The sequence below is a fragment of the Stenella coeruleoalba genome, assembly GCF_951394435.1.
Source record: "Stenella coeruleoalba genome assembly, chromosome: 18".
In the NCBI taxonomy this organism is placed as follows: Eukaryota; Metazoa; Chordata; class Mammalia; order Artiodactyla; family Delphinidae; genus Stenella; species Stenella coeruleoalba.
In genome coordinates, this window is record NC_137164.1 from 17,025,400 (window position 1) to 17,042,126 (window position 16,727).

At 38.9% G+C, this 16,727-nt stretch overlaps 1 protein-coding gene across 9 annotated transcripts in view; it reads right to left on the reverse strand.

Annotated features, from left to right (window-relative positions):
• The window catches only part of RNASEH2B (ribonuclease H2 subunit B), a 798,611-nt gene that overhangs the window by 489,912 nt on the left and 291,972 nt on the right, over positions 1 to 16,727 (reverse strand). The window contains exon 5 of one of the 9 annotated variants that reach the window (XM_079902673.1): positions 9,257 to 9,367. The exons of the other annotated variants lie outside the window; for them this stretch is intronic. The gene's annotated coding sequence lies outside the window, so the exon portion shown is untranslated. The remainder of the gene's footprint in view (positions 1 to 9,256; positions 9,368 to 16,727) is intronic. 9 annotated transcript variants of the gene reach the window in all.

Consider the following 16,727-nt stretch of genomic DNA (forward strand, 5'->3'; position numbering starts at 1 on the left):
TTGGCTATGTCTCCTTTGCACATGTGCCAGAAGCAAAAACCCAGCTCACAGAATATGTACACTTTCAGTGTTATAAGAAACTACAAAATTGGCCTCTACAAAGTAGCTGACCAATTTATACTCTTAATCTTAACTTTCTATAGCTGAATAAGGGCTCCCAATGCTACCCTGATCCTAATCCCTAGAACCTGCGAATGTTACCTTTATGGCAAAAGGGATTTTACAGAAGTAATTAAGGTACAGGGAGGTGAAGGGAGATTTGAGTACAGAAATTAAAGGAAAAATAAAATGTAATGATGAAAGCAGGGGAAGAAAGATGATGTGATGTGAGGAAGAGATGACAAGACAAGGAATGCAGGCAACTTCTAGAAACTAGAAAAGACAAGGAAATAGTTTCCCCTAAATTCTCCAGAAGGAACCAGACCTGACAATACCTTGGTTTTAGCCCCTTAAAACTGTTTTTGGATTTTGGCCCTCAGAACTATAAGTGAATAAATTTGTGTTGATTTAGGCTACCAAGTTTGCAATAATTTGTCATGGCAGCCATAACTTTTAAGACCATTTAAAAAAATGATGAATGCACTGAATTTTATTTATTCCTTTTTTCTACATCCAATGAGATAGATTTTATCTTTTTGCTTTGTTAAAATTTTTAATTACATTGATAGATCTTTTTTCAACATCAAATAATCCTTAAATTTCTGGGAAAAATCATACTTAGTCATGATGTATTTTTAAAATCTATTGTGGAGTTCACTTTGATAATAGTTTGCTTTTAGTTTTTGTATTGATGTAGGAGTGTCCCCTCATTTTCTCCTTTTTACTTTGCAGTCTAATGGGGAGATATATATATAATGGGGAGAGATAGAATAATGGAATAAAACTATTTCTTTAACAGAATATAGAAGGAACATCAAGAATGGAACAGAACAAGTAACCATGCAAGGCACATATTTCCTGTCTGGCCACAATTTCTGACCCCCTCTGTCCTTGGACCTTTATAAGATTGACTCCATCAGCCATGTTCCATCTAGGCAATCTACTAGTTTCAGGCAGGTTTCTCTGTCTTCCTTCAGAACTTGGAGCACATAGTCGGTTGTTCAAAAGGGACCACCTGCCACCTAAGAGCCTTCATCTTTAGTTCGCCATTTTTTCCCCAATCCCTAGAACTGGGTACCTTCCCTTCGTCACTCCCCTTATATAAAGGTGCCTTCTACTCATCATCTTCCCAGATGAAAATGTCTTCAACACATTCCTCCCAAATAAAGCTGTCATCTACTCATTGCCCCTCCTCCCAAATAAAGGCTTCAAAACTTTAAGAATCCAAGATGTGCTGTAAGTTCATAGGACTGTACATCTATAGAACAAAGGCTTAGTAGTTGTTAATTGTTCAAGTTGGGCTTTTTGTCACTATTCTTGTTGTTACTGTTGTTAACACAACTTCCCAACTCACATCTCATCCTCCACAGTGATGACTCCAATCCTATATTCTCCCCAATCCTACCCTTACTCTCAGAAAATCAACATGCATGGTAGTTGTACTCATAATGACTCCATTATTTTTCTTTTCCCCAAGACCACAGCTTTTTCTCTCTTCACCTTGTCATCTACAACAAAAGTCCTGTCTCCTTCAGGACTAGTGTTTTCAAAGTTATATTATAACTCATATAAGAAACATAGCCTCTCTGGAGGCAAATTAGCATTATACATAAAAGATGTAAATATATTTACCTACCCAAACTATTTCTAAGAATTATCCTAAGGAAATAATTGGAAAGATCTGAACACAAAGGATGTTCATGGCAACATTTTTTGTAAATTAAAAAAATTAATATCAATATCAGCCTATATCAATAAAGGGATGACCAAATAAATTTCAATAGGTCTGTGTAATGGAATACTATATAGTCATTAAAATTGATGAAACAGACTAATATTGAATAATATTAGTGTCCATGACATGAATAAATGTCCATGACACATTACTGATTGAAAAGGAATATTGCAGAGAAGCATGTATAATATGATTTAATTTAGGTAGAAATTTTGTGTATATGGTTTTTTATATATATATATACACACACACACACACACACACACACACACACACACACACATACATGCAGAGAAATAACTTTAAACACATTCAGCAAAATCTTAACTTAGATGGCTATCTCTGTGTGGTGAGATTTGGAGTGATTTTTTCTTGATGTTTTATATCTTATATTTATTTGTTTATGTATTGTATGTGTGTGTGTGTTGGGGTGTGTGTGTGTGTGTGTGTGTGTGTGTGTACACAAGGTCTCAGTTGATAATGGGCAGCATTTAGTAAAAATATTTTGGCAACCAAATACTTTATCAAACACCACTGTCTCTAAAGCATAGGAGTGGCCATAAGAGGTGAAACTGGTCTAGTTAGACCAATTGGATAAAGGCCCTAAGACATCTGGATAGATACACTGTTGGAAAACCTCTATTTTCTATGTGTTCCTTCTATGTAAAATTTGTATATTTTTCCAAGGTTCAGCTTGATGTGGCTTTCACATGATCCCTCCAGAAATAAACAGACAAGGTTTTAGTGACTGTGTCAAAGCGTGTCATCTGTTAACTTGCAAATGTTAATATTGACAATTGACAGGTAGGTAGGAACTGCTTATAAGAATTATAGGCATTTCTGAGTATATATTTACTGAATCTTTTAGAAATTAAACTTAGAATTTGTACCAAGTGCAATGTTAAACACACTATTTTGAACTTAATGTAGTACATAAACATGTTTATAAGAATTGTATTCATTTCTGAGACATTTTTTTACCCCAGTCAAAGACTTTTTATGTGTTTTGGCACATGTATTTATTTAATCAAAGGCTTAAAAGTTTTAAGAAGTATAAAAATGGCTGAACCATGTGAAGGAATTCTGAGAAGGCATGGATGAAATGCTAATGAAACACTGGAGAAGAGGGCCAATAAATACTGGGACTAATGCAAAATTCTAGGATAAAGACAGAGAAAGGACATTTAAGGAAGAGAACACTTGGAAAGCAGTAGAGGAAAAAAAACATAGAAATAATCTAATAGGAATACCACATGCAAATAATTAAGCTGGAGAAGTACTTCAAAGAAAATATATAGCTTAAAATAGCACAAGGCAATGCAGATATTGTCAACTAGATTTAAACAGAATAAATACAATCATATTTTGTTAATAACTATTAAGAGCTGATAGACTAGAATACATTATATCAAGTATGGCTAGTTTTCAACAATGTGAGATGATCACGTGCTACTGCTTATCAATTTGAGGGTTACAAATTGCCTCATGAAGCTGAGGGCCGGACACTGGGGACCAGGTGCACCAGTCCCTAGTGACAGGTGGAGTCCCAACAACGTTGGAACAGCCCTGGGGCTAAGTGGAGGTGAGAAACCGTTTCAGGGAGATTTGGGCTGTACCTGGGTTCCACAACCAGCAAGTAACTGAGGCATCACTTCATCCACTTCTTCTGCTCTCTCAAGTGTTAGGTGCCTGACACAGTTCCCCAACCAGGGGACAAATTCATGCCCCCTGCAGTGCAGGCGCAGAGCCTTAACCACTGGATTGCCAGGGAATTCCCCAGAATCTGCTTTTTACCAAGACTCTTCCCACCAAACAACCATGTGGCTGACAACGTCTTGGTGCTCCAGCTGGGTGTCAGCCCTAAGCCTCTGAGGTGGGAGAACCGAGTTCAGAACACTGGACTACCAGAAACCTCCTGGCCCAACATAATATCAATCGGCGAGAGCTCTCCCAGAGGTCTCCATCTCAATGCTAAGACCCAGCTCCACTCAACCACCAGGAAGCTCCAGTGCTGGACACCCTATGCCAAACAACTAGCAAGTCAGGAACACAACCCCACCCATTAGCAGAGAGGATGCCTAAAACCACAATAAGTTCACAGACACCCCAAAACTCACCACCGGACGTGGTCCTGCCCACCAGAAAGACAAGATCCAGCCTCATCCATCAGAACAAAGGCAGCAGTCCCCTCCACTAGGAAGCCTACACAACCCTCTGAACCAACATTACCCACTGGGAGCAGACACCAAAAACAACAGGAACTATGAACCTGCAGCCTGCAAAAAGGGGAACCCAAACACAGTAAGTTAAGCAAAATGAGAAGACTGAGAAACACGCAGCAGATGAAGGAACAAGGTAAAAACCCACCAGACCAAACAAATGAAGAGAAAATAGGCAGTCTACCTGAAAATGAATTCAGAGTAATGATAGTAAAGATGATCCAAAATCTTGGAAATAGAATGGAGAAAATACAAGAAACGTTTAACTAGGACCTAGAAGAACTAAAGAGCAAACAAACGATGATGAACAACAGAATAAATGAAATTAAAACTTCTCTAGAAGGAATCAATAGCAGAAATAACTGAGGCAGAAGAACAGATAAGTGACCTGGAAGATAAAATAGTGGAAATAACTACCACAGAGCAGAATAAAGAAAAAAGAATGAAAAGAATTGAGGACAGTCTTAGAGACCTCTGGGACAACATTAAACGAACCAACATTCGAATTATAGGGATCCCAGAAGAAGAAGAGAAAAAGAAAGGGATTGAGAAAATATTTGAAGAGATTATAGTTGAAAACTTCTCTAATATGGGAAAGGAAATAGTCAATCAAGTCCCAGAAGTGCAAGAGACCCATAAAGGAAAAATCCAAGGAGAAACACACTGAGACACACATTAATCAAACTATCAAAAATTAAATACAAAGAGAAAATATTAAAAGCAGCCAGGGAAAAGCAACCAATAACATACCAGGGAATCTCCGTAAGGTTAACAGCTGATCTTTCAGCACAAATTCTGCAATCCAGAAGGAGTGGCAGGACATATTTAAAGTGATGAAAGGGGAAAAACTACAAACAAGATTACTCTACACAGCAAGGATCTCATTCAGATTCGATGGAGAAATTAAAACCTTTATACACAAGCAAAAGCTAAGAGAATTCAGTACCAGCTTTAAAACAAATGCTAAAGGAACTTTCCTAGGGAGGAAACACAAGATTAGGAAAAGACCTACAATAACGAACCCAAAACAATTAAGAAAATGGTAATAGGAACATACATATGGATAATTACCTTAAATGTAAATGGATTAAATGCTCCAACAAAAAGACATAGACTGGCTGAATGGATACAGAAACAAGACCTGTATATATGCTGTCTACAAGAGACCAAATTCAGAACTAGGGACACATACAGATGAAAGTGAGGGGATGGGAAAATATTCTATGCAAATGGAAATCAAAAGAAAGCTGGAGTAGCAATTCACATATCAAACAAAATAGACTTTAAAATAAAGACTAATACAAGAGATAAAGGAGGACACAGCATAATGATCAAGGGATCAATCCAAGAAGAAGATATAACAACTGTAAATATTTATACACCCAACATAGTAGCACCACAATACAAAAGGCAAATGTTAACAGCCATAAAAGGGGAAATCGACAGTAACACAGTCATAGTAGGGGACTTTAACACCCCACTTTCATCAATGGACAGATCAACCAAAATTAAAATAACTAAGGAAACACAAGCTTTAAATGATACATTAAACAATATGGACTTGATTGATATTTATAGGACATTCCATCCAAAAACAACAGAATACACTTTCTTCTCAAGTGCTCATGGAACATTCTCCAGGATAGATCATATCTTGGGTCACAAATCAAGCCTTGGTAAATTTAAGAATACTGAAATAGTATCAAGTCTCTTTTCCGACCACAATGCTATGAGACTAGATATCAATTACAGGAAAAAAAAACTGTAAAAAATACAAACACATGGAGGCTAAATAGTATGCTACTAAATAGCCAAGAGATCACTGAAGAAGTCAAGGAGGAAATCAAAAAACACCTAGAAACAAATAACAATGAAAACACAATGACCCAAACCCTATGGGACGCAGCAAAAGCAGTTCTAAGAGGGAAGTTTATACCAGTACAATCCTACCTCAAGACATAAGAAACACCTCAAATAAACTACCTAACCTTACACCTAAAGCAATTAGAGAAAGAAGAACAAAACAAACCCCAAAGTTAGCAGAAGGAAAGAAACCATAAAGATCAGATTAGAAACAAATGAAAAAGAAATGAAGGAAACAAGAGCAAAGATCAATAAAACTAAAAGCTGGTTCTTTGAGAAAATAAAAAAAATTGATAAACCATTAGCCAGACTCATCAAGAAAAAAAGGGAGAAGACTAAAATCAACAGAATTAGAAATGAAAAAGGAGAAAGTAACAACTGACACTGCAGAAATACAAAGGATCATGAGAGATTACTACAAGCAACTATATGCCAATAAAATGGACAACCTGGAAGAAATGCACAAATTGTCACAAAAGCACAACCTTCCGAGACTGAACCAGGAAGAAATAGAAAATATAAACAGACCAATCACAAGCACTGAAATTGAAACTGTGATTAAAAATCTTCCAAAAAACAAAAGCCCAGGACCAGATGGCTTCACAGGCGAATTCTATCAAACATTTAGAGAAGAGCTAACACCTATCCTTCTCAAACTTTTCCAGAATATAGCAGAGGGAGGAACACTCCCAAACTCAATCTAGGAGGCCACCATCACCCTGATACCAAAACCAGACAAAGATGTCACAAAAAAAGAAAAGTACAGGCCAATATCACTGATGAACATAGATGTGAAAATCCTCAACAAAATGCTAGCAAACAGAATCCAGTAGCACATTAAAAGAATCATAGAGCATGATCAAGTGGCGTTTATCCCAGGAATGCAAGGATTCCTCAATATATGCAAATCAATGTGATACATCATATTAACAAATTAAGCAGAAAAACCATATGATAATCTCAATAGATACAGAAAAAGCTTTCAACAAAATTCAACACCCATTTATGATAGAAACCCTCCAGAAAGTAGGATAGAGGGAACTTACCTCAATATAATAAAGGCCATATATGACAAACCCACAGTCAACATCATTCTCAATGGTGAAAAACTGAAACCATTTCCAGTAAGATCAGGAACAAGACAAGGTTGCCCACTCTCACCACTATTATTCAACATAATCTTGGAAGTTTTAGCCACAGCAATCAGAGAAGAAAAAGAAATAAAAGGATTACAAATTGGAAAAGAAGAAGTAAAGCGGTCACTGTTTGCAGATGACATGATACTATACATAGAGAATCCTAAAGATGCAACCAGAAAACTACTAAAGCTAATCAATGAATTTGGTAAAGTAGCAGGATACAAAATTAATGCACAGAAATATCTTGTATTACTATACACTAATGATGAAAAATCTAAAAGAGAAATTAAGGAAACACTCCCATTTACCATTGCAACAAAAAGAATAAACTACCTAAGGAGAATAAAGACCTATATGCAGAAAACTATAAGACCCTGAAGAAAGAAATTAAAGATGATACAAGCAGATGGAGAGATATACCATGTTCTTGGACTGGAAGAATCAACATTGTGAAAATGACTCTACTACCCAAAGCAATCTACAGATTCAGTGCAAGCCCTATCAAACTACCAATGGCATTTTTCACAGAACTAGAGCAGAAAATTTCACAATTTGTATGGAAACACAAAAGACCCCGAAAAACCAAAGCAATTGTGAGAAAGAAAAATGGAGTTGGAGGAATCAGACTCCCTGACTTTGGACTATACTACAAAGCTACAGTAATATAGACGTATGGTACTGGCAGAAAAACAGAAATATAGATCAATGGAACAGGATAGAAAGCCCAGAGATAAACCCATGCTTATATGGTCACATTATCTTTGATAAAGGAGGTAAGAATACACAGTGGAGAAAGAGACAGCCTGTTCAATAAGTGGTGCTGGGAACTGGACAGCTACATGGAAAAGAATGAAATTAGAACAACTCCCTAACACCATACACAAAATATAAACTCAAAATGGATTACAGACCTAAATGTAAGGCCAGACACTGTAAAACTCTTAGAGTAAAACAGAGGCAGACTACTCTATGACACAAATCACAGCAAGACCCTTTCTGACCCACCTCCTAGAGAAATGGAAATAAAAACAAACAAATGGGACCTAATGAAACTTAAAGGCTTTTGCACAGCAAAGTAAACCATAAACAAGACAAAAAGACAACCCTTAGAATGGGAGAAAATATTTGCAAATGAAGCAACTGACAAAGGATTAATATCCAAAATATACAAGCACTCATGTAGCTCAATATCAAAAAAACAAACAACCCAATCCAAAAATGGGCAGAAGACCTAAATAGACATTTCTCTAAAGAAGATATACAGAATGCCAACAAACACATGAAAGGATGCTCAACATCACTAATCATTAGAGGAATGCAAATAAAAACTACAATGAGGTGCCACCTCACACCCGTCAGAACGGCCATCATCAGAAACTCTACAAACAATAAATGCTGGAGAGGGTGTGGAGGAAAGGGAACCATCTTGCACTGCTGGTGGGAATGTAAATTGATACAGCCACTATGGGGAACAGTATGGAGGTTCCTTATAAAACTAAAAATAGAACTACCATATGACCCAGCAATGCCAATACTGGGCATATACCCTTAGAAAACCATAATTCAAAAAGAGTCATGTACCACAATGTCATTGCAGCATTATTTACAATAGCCAGAACATGGAAGCAACCTAAGTGTCCATCAACAGATGAATGGATAAAGATGTGGCACATATATACAATGGAATATTACTCAGCCATAAAAAGAAACGAAATTGAGATATTTGTAGTGAGGTGGATGGACCTAGAATCTGTCATACAGGGTGAAGTAAGTCAGAAAGAGAAAAAAAAATACCATATGCTAACACATATATATGGAATCTTAAAAAAAAGATGGTTCTGAAGAACCTAGGGGCAGGACAGGAATAAAGATGCAGACATACAGAATGGACTTGAGGACAGGGGTAGGGGGAAGGGTGAGTTGGGACAAAGTGAAAGAGTGGCATGGACATATATACACTATCAAATGTAAAATAGATAGGTACTGGGAAGTGGCCGTATAGCACAGGGAGATCAGCTCAGTGCTTTGTGACCACCTAGAGGGGTGGGATAGGGAGGGTGGGAGAGAGACGCCAGAGGGAGGGGATATGGGGATATATGTATACATATATCTGATTCACTTTGTTATACAGCAGAAACTAACACAACAATGTAAAGCAATTATACTCCAATAAAGATGTTAAAAAAAATAAATTGCCTCACCTATATTAGTAAATTCTTATGCCAGCTCAGCTGATGTGATGGTGTCTTCCAGTGTATTAAGAGAGTGGAACTGAGGCACTGACCCAGTCACATAGCATACTAACAGCAAGCCTGGAAGCAGACCAAAATTATAGCCCATGAACTTCATTCCTAAATACTTTTGGATCGACTTCACCAAACCATTCCCTTGAGATGCTAAGATTGATTGCCCCTGCGTGAAGTTGCCAACTTTTAACTGTTACTTTTATTCATGCAACACTGCGTGCTGCAGAAACTCAAGTTTGAAATGGTCCCTGGCTTTGCCTAGTAGCCCACAGGAGAAATTAAGTGCTGGAAACCGACACCTTCATCCATTTCCTTATTTGATTTATTCAGGCTCTGTGGGAAACTCACGTGCCTGTCTCTGTGCCTGGAAAGCCAGCCTGATGACCGGACTTATGGGAGGCTAGAACCCTGATGCTCATGGCCCTTCCCTCCTCTGGTGCAGCCCACCCCACTGTCTCTCAAGGATACTTTTGAGATGACTCTGTCAAAAGAAAATGCTCCAACAGGAAACGAATGACTGGAAATGTTCCTTACAAGGCTTCAATTTTTTTTTTTCATAAAGTTTGTACATCATTCAAGAGCTAGCAGGATAACCTCAAGTATACCATCAGCTAAGTCCAATCTTCAGCCTAGAAGTACTATGTCAACTGTTGTTTGTATGGGGCTGAGAGACATCACTCTATAACAAGAGAGCTGAGAAAGGTAAAGGTTCCCACAGACATCTGATTCAGAAGAGAAGGCTCTCTCCCTTTTAATTTCATTATGTATATGTATATACATATGTATATAATTTCATATAATATATATAATTTCAGCAAAATTGAAAATGGATTGAGGCAATAAAAGAAGAAGATCGTGAGAATTGGACCCATAATAAGAGTTATTATTAATGCAAGGGAAATAATTACAGTTAGCAGGAATCTTATGTGTGAAAGATAGGAGGAAACCTTTAAGAATAAGGAGAGAGCAAAGACAGAAAACATGGAATGCATACATCATAAATGTATCTATGAGAGAGAGATTTGGAGACAGAGACCCAGAGAATGAGATGCATAAGAGAGTAAGCCTGACTTGCAGAGGCAATTTTTTCTAGAGGTTTACCTGAGTGAAACAATGAAGCAGTTCTCCAGCCCTACTCCTGAAGATTAGGAGCTGAAGATGAGAACAGGACTGGAAACCAAGAGTACAGAATGCACCACAGCGTGAAGACTGGCTGTAGCTGTTGAACTGAAAAATTAGAGACTGAGAGGGGAGGTCTGAGAGGATCTGGGCACACATGGAGCAGAGGAAATTCCCTCAGGTCAAGGCACAGTGGACGTTATGGTGACTGACATTAGATCTGAAGAAGACAGATGACCTGGGCTTCTGATTAGGCCATTTTCTTCTCAGTTGACCATGGACCAGCTTGGCTTGATCGCAGGCTCAGCCCAGGCATTTTCCTGCTCATGGCAGTTTTAATTTTTGGCTCTGCATGAGGAAATGATTGGGGGACACAGTGGTTCTATCAACTTGTGCAGCTGGATCATGCTCACCCACTATCTCATGGGCCCAAACCACCTAAACTGCTCCCTGACACCCTCTGGGTGTTTCCTTCACACTCAACCACATTGCTGAGTTGTTCCTGCAATGAATGGGGCCATGACAATGTCTGGCAATGACACACACCTCACAGTGCCAGAGTATCATTTGAAGCATGAGCTCAAGCTGCAGCCATATCCAACAAAAGCATAAAGCCAAGAGCAGTACTTGATAAGGAACTCAAGGGCAACTGAAGACAATTCATTGTCCAAGAGAAGACGAAAGAGAAAAGAGAAGGAGACTTTTCTCAGCAGATTCTTCTGTTTCCATTCCACTATCTTTTATTCTTCCTCACCAGTTGCCACAAACTTTTAATTCACCCTCACAGTTGTGTTTCCTTGAAATATTCCTTGTGAGACTTGTGAATTTGCTTTGAATTTTAATTGCATGCTGTTCCTCCTGGTTGGCTTATGTCCCTGGGTTTTGCTGTCCTTTGCTGCATCTTTCTTACGTGAGTAGTTTACTGTCACCATAGGTCTTTGCCACTTGTTCCTCTCATGAGCAATTCATTAAAAAATTTAACAACCAATACTAAGCCCAAGGTTCAATGCTGGGTAGTAGCATTATTAATAGTTTGTATTTTTTCATTTGTCTTTGCTCCTGGTCTTGATTTGAACTGTGTGATTTTCAATCTATAATCCATGTACATATGAGATACACATATATATGTGTGTGTATATATATAAATATATATATATACATGTGTATATATATATATATATATATGTGTGTGTAATTCTATAATGATGTGTTTTACCCGTTCTTTTTAAAAAATTCATTTATCTTTTAAAAAATAAGCCTAACATATATGGAAAGTACTGTATGCCCTTCTGAAGATGAATGAGAGCATTTTAAAAGGTTTTCTCAGTCTCTCTGTAAGCTCTTTCAGCAGGAGACTCTTAAATGAATTTTCCAGTCTTTCAAGAAGACAGGCAACAATTCCAACATCAGGAAACATCCTTTAGAATTCTAATACCTGCAGCAAGAATATCATGCTTCCCCAGATGGGCCTCCTACTAAGAATATGTTTCGGTTCCTGAAAAAGGCCCTTTAAGCCAAAGTAATTTAAGTACAATTTAATTTTTTCAAACAACGTAATAGAAGGGGTGAAGTTTCTGACCAATTAACTAAAGAAGTTACAACATGTCACAGATAATAAACAATAAATTATTTTTCAGTAAATTGTACAAAAGGCTCTCTTTTGAAACAAAAGTTTGGTTTTTTTTTAATCATACATACTTATAGTAGAAAATTGGAAACTAGGAAAGAAGGAAAGGAAATTTCCCATTAACTATAATCTAACTGATTCATTCATTTCAGTAGTCTTCATAATACAGAATCGATCACTGACAAATATTATGTGGTTGAACCAGATGACTCACAAAAGTTACTGAAGTAAACACTCAGTTGGATCTATCCATTAACTTCCCACAGAGTCAGGGCCTTCAGTTTGCTCCTACCTTCCAAATAATAGTACTGATAATAATAACACTGGTAATAATCATTATTATCAGTTCAGCTAACACTTATTGAGTAATTATCACATTAAGCCCTTAATTTAACACTGTACAGACATCTGTTTCAATGTTCACACATGTTCTATGAGGGAGGTATGATTATCCTCCCCATTTTGCAGTTGAGAAAACTGAAGTAACAGCCCCAGGTTCCCACAGCTGTATGTGGTAAGTCCATAATGCATGGGGATCTCACTCCAAAGGCAGGTTTTACTACCACATCATGGATTTTCAAACTTTAGAAGACATAAAAATCACCTGGAGAACTTGTTCAAATGCCAGATTCTCCAGCTCCAGTTCCTGAGACTCTGATTCTGCAGGTCTGAGCTGGGGTGAGGAATCTGCATCTTAGAAGCAGCCCAGGGGACTCTAATGGAAGTGGTTCACCAGCCACACACTGCTATTCTGCCTGCATCAATGCAGAAACCAGGAAATGCCTTCCAGTAGTTCTCTAGACTCGGACGTCTTTAACCACAGTAGTTCATAAGCTTTGGCGGCGGGGGTACGGATCCCAGACCCTCTGAGAATCCAATGAAGGCCAAAGACCATCTCTTAATCAAAATGCACCACAAATTTTTTTTGCATTCATTTTCAGGGAGTTAAAGCCGATAAACCCCAGAATAAGGGGCTCCTGTTGTATGCTTTCTTTACCTCTTTTTTTGTAGTGTCTCAACTCATGATTCCCATCTCTGAAATAAGGACATGCACCCTCCTGGTTGCCTGCTTTGCAGACTGTTATGAGGATTGTTTTTTAATATACATAAGAGTTCTGAGAAACAGAAACAGAAACACTATATGTAAACCTCATGCTCATAACACACAGAGAAATAGGGAAGGATAGATTTGAGTAGGAAACTGAGAAACTTAGAAACAAGTAGAAAAGAGAAATTCAGCACAAGGTTAAGGAATTAACTAGCAAATAACCTGAGCATAATCAGAACGGTCATTTGCCATTCGTTGAGTACATATTATGTTTCAGGAGGCAGCGTGGCTTGTGTCTTTTTTTTTTTTTTTTTTTTTTTTTTTGCGGTACGCGGGCCTCTCACTGTTGTGGCCTCTCCCGTTGCGGACCACAGGCTCCGGATGCGCAGGCTCAGCGGCCATGGCTCACGGGCCCAGCTGCTCCGCGGCATGTGGGATCTTCCCGGACTGGGGCACGAACCCATGTCCCCTGCATCAGCAGGCGGACTCTCAACCACTGCGCCACCAGGGAAGCCCGGCTTGTGTCTTTAAAGCATTTTTTCTAGTGCTCCCAACAGCTTTCTGATGCTCACATCACCTTTATTTTACAAATGGGGAAACCCAAACTCTGAGAGATTACATAATTTTCCCAATACCAAACATCTAGTAAAGTTACTCAAACCCAGGTCTATCTGTGTGCAAAGCCTGATTTCCATGATATAAGGATATGGCCAGAGCCCCTTTCCAGCCCATACACAGACCAGGCAAGGGTTTTAAGGCAAGTCCTGGAACTGGAGAGCTGAGCTGCCACTTTACTTTCCTCCCAACCATCAATTTACCTCAGGCTTTAGTTACTAATATCAGTCAGTTGCCTTGTCCTCCCAATGGAAGCAAAACAACACAAGGCACTAGCAATGCTTAGGTTCTTGGTGGCAGGGCTGCCAAAGACAGATCTGCAGCGTTATAAAGGTTAACGTCTTTCTGCTTGCTCTGTGGCAAGCTTCTACTATCAGAACCCTTGGGACCAGCTGCATGAGTCATACTTCTAGATGCTGTTCCAACTGGTAGGAAACAGCCTTTCCTTTAAACAAATTTCACTTTCAGAAAAGGCTTTAAAGCACATTACAGATAGGACCATGAAACATTTGGCTACACATAAATCCTTCCACAGAAAAAAAAAAAATTAAAAATTAAAAAAAAAAACCACCTCCTCATGTACCAGGAACATTAAAACTAAGTCCAGGAAAGTTTTAGCCCGAAGGGACGAAGAGATATCTGGCAGAAAAGAATGTTTTACTCTCACTCTGTTTCAAACCCACAGGGTCCTTTTGAAGAACCCTTTAATAATAGGAATTAATAGCAAGAACAAAACAAAACAAAAAAGCGTTAACTGAGGCACTAAGCCCAGCAGGTAGTCTGTTCTCCTTCTCCACAAGTCGCTCTACACTCCTCCTCTCTTGCCTCAGCCCACCCTAATGTCTTTTCCTTAAGGCCACTTTTCACATCCTTCTTTGGTGGAATAAAGCTGTAATGCAAGCTTACCTCACAGCACTAATAGATATTGCAAGGAACCACTTGAGCTTGACTCCTGTCTCTAGCCCTTCACCCCCCAACTCCTGTCAATAACACAGTCCTTTGCACCCAAAGTGACAGCTCTAAATGCACCAGCAATTTTTCGTACCATCCAATGAACCTTTCCCCATTAATTTTTTTTTAAGGGGACCTAGCTCCTTTAGCTATATCAGGCTATTCTTGGCTGGTTATTGGAGGAAACCTGTTACATCAGGCAGTTGCTTTTCTTGTTGTCAAAGATAAGCTTTTCTGATCTGGTATAGGCCTGATTCCTCTATTTATTAACTAACTTCGTGACTTTCAACAAACTATCATACATCTCAGAACTTTTCTTTTTTGCAATACCTTCCCTTAACTCTGATATAAGAGATCATGTTTTCAAAAACCATAATAAAGGACACAAACATAATGCTTTATTATAATGGTTATTGGTATTGCTTTTATATTATACATCATCTAGAGGTTTCTGAGACACCCAGGAACAAAGGCTCATTAACAACAGACAAGGCAATTCTCAGCTCAGGCCCCTGGATAGATACGTTAGTAGGCTCAACACTTTTCTGAACAAAACAGAATTTAACATGTAACAGATTCAATATTTTATTAAACATAATAAACCCCATAACCTTGTATTTCTAATTGCTTACCACTTACTAGAATACAGTGGACAAATGCACAATGGCTTAGAATTCAGGAACCAAAAGTAACACATCAGTGGTTTTGCAAATAATTGTCTAAAACCAAGCCAACAGCAATGGGGGAGGGCAACCCTCAGTAGTATCTAACTCAGAAAGCTTGATTCAGCCCCTCAGTGGTCAGGGTTCCACCGCAGAGAAAAGAATTTAATCTGGCTAGTTTAAGCAGAACTGGGTTTATTACAGTGAGCTAAATGGTTTACAGGACATTGGGAGGGTTAACGAAACAAACTCTAGGTTCTTGCAGAAACAATTCCCAAGCCACACAGCAGAACCAGGCCACCTAGGTTGCTGCCTGCTGGTTGGGAAGCTGGTCTACAAACACACCCCCCTGCCAGGAGGAAGAGACTTCCTCATGCCCTGCCATCGCTGCTGGTTCCAGGACTCCACCAGAGGACCATGTGCACTGGCAATATGCATGCCGAGTGACCCGCCTCTCAACACACACTATACTAGAGGCCGCGCCCTGGAGCCTTTACGAATAAGGCTACAGAGAAAACACATGTTCCTTAATCCTCCCTGCCAGCAGGAGCAACACGTCTGCCTTTCAAATAAGAGTATCTAAGCCCCACCCACAACTCAGGCTGCAAGGGTGCCTGGGAAATGTAGTTTTTTGCTTTTCAGGCCCTGCCGTGTAGGAAGGCACAGTAAAAGGAGGTTGAAACAGATGCTGCATTACAACCCCTCATGCCCCACCACGTAAGTCAATGTTAAGAGACTCATCTTTTTCACAATCCCTTCTCCTCCCCACCCACCCACCAAGACTGCTGAGAGAGATGTGGGAAAACTAGGTGATAAATGTAGTAAGAATTTGGTTGTACAAATAGATGGCTCAGAGTTGGCACAGCTGTTCACACTAGGCTGCTTAGGGGGAGAGGTTACAACTAAGTTGAGGAAACTTTCTCTCCATTAGCCAGCAACATTTAAGAAAAAGTTTTGTTCCCCTTAGGACCCTCAGGGGACACAGGATTGCTTTCCTCCCACCGGTGGTCTGAGCTCATTATGCCACTCTGTTATATGCCCTACCCACAAGCCACTATAGGGTAACCTGGCATTATTTTAAATCTTCTCTTCTGAATGAGGCAATCAGATTACTCATCTGAGATTCACCTAAGCCTATTAGGCAGAACTTCCAGACTCACCAAGGACTCTAACAGGAGAGAGCTCTACTAATAGAAAATTGTCTGTTTGTTAATAAATATCTAGCCAAAACAGTCTTCTTTGTGCAATTAGAGTTGCTGTAGTGTTCTTGTTTGCATGTATTTTACAACAGGGTCTTTGTTCTCTGTCTCTGCTGTCTGCTGTATTTCAGCACCTTCTGTCAAGTGACTCTGAATTCCAAGATCCCATAACACACTGAACAAATTCCTGGTAGGTGCTATTATA